Here is a 6,000-nt window from a genome sequence, read left to right on the forward strand (position 1 = left end):
GTTCTTCCCCCATTTTATAATCCTGTTTTCACTGTATTTGTGGTGTTCAGCATCTTGTGTATACATTTTTGTAATTTGTTGAGGGAAGGGATATGGCAGAATGCTTAAATGGGGATGCAGGTTGACCCATTGTGATGATGAAATCTATAGGACACTATGCTGAAAATGAATTTTACAATGTCAGGGGAGGGGAGGGAGGAGTTTGTAGGTGAGGAGGGAAGGGATGATAGGTGAAAAACAAAGGAGGAGGTAACAATATTTGGTAGGAACTGTACTCATTACCCTACTCATGTAACTGTAAATCCTCTGTACAGTATTTTTACAATAAAATATACATATTCTGGCTTTGATTAGATATTTACTTCAATGTAAAACCTAACTTATATTGCTGAATTTCTTTTTACTTTTTAATTTTTTGGTCAGTTATCGGACCTGAATCTGGGCCTAGGTGCTTTCCCCTCAACTCATCAGCTCAAGGAAAGCACTCTACCACTTGAACTACAGCACCACTTCTGGTTTTCTGAGTGGTTTATTGTAGTTTAGAGACTCATGGTGTTTCTTACCCAGACTGGCTTTGAAGTGATCCTCAGGTCTCAGCCTCCTGAGTAGGTAGGATTATAGGCATGAACCACAGGCTCCTGGCTATTGCTCAATTCTTTACATGCTAAAAAGCCAAAGTATGACTTTTTTTACCTAAAACTTGTTTTTCCTTCAAATATTATCTGATGAAATTTAGAAGAGTGATGTGTAAAGTGATGCAATTAGATGCATTTTGAAAGCAGCAAAAGAAATGGTCTGAGCTCCCTGATTTGTTAAATTTGGATTCTTAATGCAAGTCAGTCTACCTACATGTGATTCTCCTGTTTTCCTTACTTTAAAACCAAATGGAGCCGGGCGCTGGTGGCTCACGCCTGTAATCCTAGCTACTCAGGAGGCTGAGATCTGAGGATGGCAGTTCAAAGCCAGCCCGGGCAGGAGAGACCGTGAGACTCCTATCTCCAATAAACCACCAGAAAACCAGAAGTGGCGCTGTAGCTCAAGTGGTAGAGCGCTCACCTTGAGCTGAAGAGCTGAGGGACAGCACCCAGGCCCAGAGTTCAAGCCCCACAACCGACAAAAAAAAAAAAAAATGGAAAATATTAATTTACAACCAGTTTTTCTATGGGTAATTACTTTACATTTAAAAAAATATCATTTTGAGATTAAATATTTCAGAGTCAAATGAAAATTCAATTTTTTTACAACTCAGTAAGGAAGCCAGGCGATGTTGACTCATGCCTTTAATTCTAGCTACTCGGGATGTTGAGATCTGAGGATCAAGGTTCAAAAGCAACTCAGGCAGGAAAGAATTAGAATCTTTTCTCTAATAAACCACAATGAAAGGGAAAGTGGCCCTATGGCTCAAGTGGTGGAACACTCTCTTTAAGCTGAAGAGCTGAGTGACATCACACAAGGCCTAGAGTTTTAAGCCCTGTTATGGGGTCTGTGGTAGGGGATTCCACATTCATCCTGGTGGGGATATTATATTCCACTAGGATCCATCATGCAGAGACAGCATCATGTAAAAAGATGAATTTATTGGGGAAGTGAATAGCTGATCGGCCAGGGATGCATCAAAGATCTGGGAGCTGTGACTGGGACCCTGAGCAGTTCTCAAGCTAGGGTTTTTAAGGGGTAGGTTACAAAGAGTTACATAGACGAGCCGTGTTATGCGGGATTGGCACATTTTCATTGGTTATAGTTATATGACCTTTAAATTCATTTGTTCTTTATGGTAAATATCATATGTAATAACTTGTAATAAGCTGCCCATAGTGGCACCACTGGGTGGTGGTCTTTAATTGGTGGTCTTAAGGCCATCTTACTGAGGCATACAAGCAAAGTTACAGAAGCAAAACAGCAAAAACACAGCCTTGAGTCACAGGAGCATATGCAAAGCATAATCTTGACTTGGCCACCATGACTATTACTATTAATGCAATTGACACTATTAAAATTATTTTTATTATAAAGTCCTGACTAATACAGCATCCCAGGACAGCTGGTGATAAGCCTCAAGGTTGTAGGCAGACTTCTTCAAAGCTGCCATCTCAACTAAGGGAGAGATATTCTTTTGCTTTTTAGCAACGATGGAGAAGCAAAGGATGACCAGTAGTCAGCCTTTATCTGAGGTTTTTCTTTACCAAGAGGTTTTTGCCCTTTCTTAATAGCAACTGAGGTATTACAGCCCCATGACTGACAAAAAAAAATCTCACTAAGGAAATTTAAAAAACGTAAAGGAAGAGTGAAGTTATCAAATAAATCCTTGAGAAAGGGAATTGAGGAAACAAATTGTTTTAATTTGGATAAAAAATGATTTGAGAAGAAAAGATTGTCTTCACTATTCCTAACCACAAAATGTTCAAGTAGCACATGGTTGAAGTAGGTCTTGAGTTTCATAAAAATAGAGCTTATTATAACATCATTGGTATTAAATAATTTGGTTGATGATCAAGAAAATTAATAATTACAGATGCTGTGAGGATGTGGCCAAAAGGAATGTTATAACAATATTGGTAACATAATATGACAAAAGATATAATATTTCATACACATTACACACACATACTAGTATGGGTGTTTGTTATGTCTATGTTTATATATGATTACTGTTTATCATGACATTACTTAGAAGCTGAGATGTAGAAACAGGCTCAGTTCCAATCAACATATGAATGAAAAAAGTAAAGGGAGTCACACAGAAACAATGGCGTCTTGAGAATGCAAGTATATATTTGAGTCAGGAATACAGGAGGAAGTGGAAATCATCGTGTTCAGGAAATCACCCTGACAAATGTAGCAGTGTTATATACTTGACACGTGTGAAAAATGAAGCATACAACCTGTGTGTGGGGAAGGGCGGGAAATACTGGGTAAATTTGTAAAAAGAGAAATGTACTCATTACCTGACTTACCTAATGGTAACTCATCTGTACATCACCTTTACAATACAGCCAGCAAGACAGATACATAGATGTATTATCACCCAACAGAGATCCCCATTATTTCTCTCAATTTTTTTGGTTGTGAGGCCTCAATTTTGGGCCTGGGCACTGTCCTTCAGATCTTCAGCTTAAGGTAACGCTCTACCACTTGAGCCACAGCACCACTTCCAGCTTTATTTTCTGCTTATGGGGTGCTAAGGGATCAAACTCAGGGCCTCATGCATGCAAGGCTAGTACTCTACCACTGAGCCAATTTCCTAGTCCTTTCTCTCATTTTTGAAATATAAGGAGAAAAAGGCTTAGAGTAATAGAGTAGATATCAAGGACAATGAAGTAGAAATTGTAAGGTTCTCCAGAAAAGAAACGTAACCCAAGGTTCAGGAAATAAAAACCAAACTACCCACCCACAGGAAATAGAGGCATATTGAAAAGATAGAGGAAAAAGAAAAAGATAAGAGAGAGAAGGGAACTACTTTCACTGAGGCAGGACCACAGTGGATGTGGAAGTGACCTCAGAGCCTGAGAAACTTCTCTCTGTTCTAGGGGTATGTGACCAGGGCATTCAGGAAGTTACCTCCGTGGATGAGGAAGTGACCTCAAATGTGGGTTCCTTTACTGACTCACAGTCAGGTGATTGACAGTTGACTACAGGTTTCAAGCAGGTGAAGAGGAAGTGGGGAGAGATTCTTCTGGGCAGACTTAACAGAAATAGAGTAAGAGAGGAGGGGAACAGGATAAAAGCCATGTCAGGCTTGGCCCCAGTACTGACCCTCTTTCAAGATCTTGCTGACTACCAACACCAAGTAGCATTTGCATCCTTACTTTTCCAACTTACTTTTATTTGTTTTGTTTTTAATTAAAATTTTTTATTTTCTTTTTTTATTGTAAAAAATACTGTACAGAGGTGTTACAATTACATGGGAAAGATAATGAGTACATTTCTTATCAAGCATTGTTACTCCCTCTTTGTTTCCCCTTCCCATCCCTTCCCATCCCTTCCCATCCCTTAAAGTTGTAAAGTTCCGTTTTTTGACATAATGAGTTGTACATTTCATTGTTGCAACAGGTCCACCTGTATTCCTATTTAAACGAATGATTTGGTTTTTCCCTTCACAAATTATACCAACATCAAATACAGTGAAAGCAGGGGTAATACCGTGGGGGAGTGACATACAAAGCAACAAAGAAATCATCTTATAAATATGTTAGAAACAATCACGCGAAAGCAAAAACATTTGAATACTTATCTTGGGGTTCATTTCACCTAACATCAACTTATCTAACCTTTCTGCTTATCTCAGAGGTATACTAGTTATTGAAAATAAGGGAAACCCTGGGACTTATGTTTCTTTGGGCCTGGCTTACTTCACTTAATATAATTTTTTCCAAGTCTTTCCATTTCCTAACAAATAGAGCAATGTCATTCTTTCTGATGGAGGCACAGAACTCCATTGCGTATATATAGCACATTTTCTTCATCCATTCATCTACTGAGGAGCATTTGGGATGGTTCTATGTCTTAGCTATGGTAAATAATGCTGCAATAAACATAGATTTAGTGTGGTCTTGTTTGTGATCATTTGGGTAAATGCCCAAAAATGGGATAGGGTCATAGGGAAGCTCTATGTGGAGTCTTTTGAGGAACATCCATACTGCTTTCCAAAGTGGTTGAACAAGTTTACACTCCCACCAACAATGCAGTAAGGTTCCCTTCTGTCCACATCCCCTCCAGCATCTGTTGTTATTATTGATCTTGATTATAGCCATTCTAAGAAGGCTAAGACACATGAAGAAGACACATGAAGAAATGCTCATCTTTCCTAGCCATAACAGAAATGCAAATCAAAACAACATTGAGATACCACCTCACTCCAACTTTTTTTGCTAATCTCTTCCTGATAAATATATGGAGCCAGATCACAGAACTAGCCACCAAGGTGAGCTCTGTGGGGAGCAGGAACCTATGCTGTGACTTTGTTTCTCTTCTACTATGATCAAATAACAGAGGAGACAGGTAGGGAGACATGGACAGAGCAGGCACCACATACATGCCTGTCCAAGTGAGAACGATAATTCCCCCAGGACCTGGGACATGAAAGAGACACACAGCAGAACAAGACCCATGCATACACGCACAGCTTCCAGGATGCTCGGTAGGCAGGCCTGCTATGTTCCCAGAAAGTCATAGATCAAAGAACATCTCTGTCTAAGTGTGGATGGCCACAATGTACTGATAGATGCATTTTGCTGGTCAAAACATGCTAGCACTGAAGAAGTTTCACATCCAATTGAATGTGTACCTTGACCTTAAAGTATTGATCTGTAATCGTTTAAATTCAGGGACAGTGTTGGTACCTCCTGCAACAGTAAATAAATGAATTGACCACTTGTGGATACATCTGCATGTACAGTTGGTAGGGAAACCTGAATGGGTCATTTCAGTAAACTTCTGTGACTCCCTTGGCACTGGGTTGTGAGTCTGCCCATCTCATCTTTGATTGTGCTCCAATAACTCTGACTGGGCCTTTTCTGGCCATGGCATTCTATGACCTTTTGACCTTCACCTGGCAACCTCTGGTGTCATCCATTCCCACCATCCCTAGTGGCTTTCCGACGAGACTTTATTTTGTGTACTTTTTTCTTTTCAACTCTTTGCTTTCACACAAGTTTGTGAAAAACTCAACTAGAAAGGAATCCATCCCTAGAGTTTCATTAACTACCATCTTGGATGAAATCACAGTCCTGAGGGTGTGGAGAATATGCTACACATGTTTTCCAACTTCTGTTTTGACCTTGAAGCTAGACCCCAGATGCAGAGCTGGAGGGCAGAATGGGCTGTGTTTTCCTCTCCGACAGTGGAGGAGGCCATTGGTGTGTCCCAGTGGCCATCCTGGGAACAAGGAGCCACGGAAACTGAAGATCCATTTAGACACCTGCCTGACACTGCAGGCTCAGTATACTGCCAGAATCATATCTCCATGCCAAAGCAGCAGCAATGCTCCCTGTGGCTCTGACA

This window comes from Dipodomys merriami, unplaced genomic scaffold, assembly GCF_024711535.1.
Source record: "Dipodomys merriami isolate MVZ:Mamm:240054 unplaced genomic scaffold, mDipMer1.0.p SCAF_6, whole genome shotgun sequence".
In the NCBI taxonomy this organism is placed as follows: Eukaryota; Metazoa; Chordata; class Mammalia; order Rodentia; family Heteromyidae; genus Dipodomys; species Dipodomys merriami.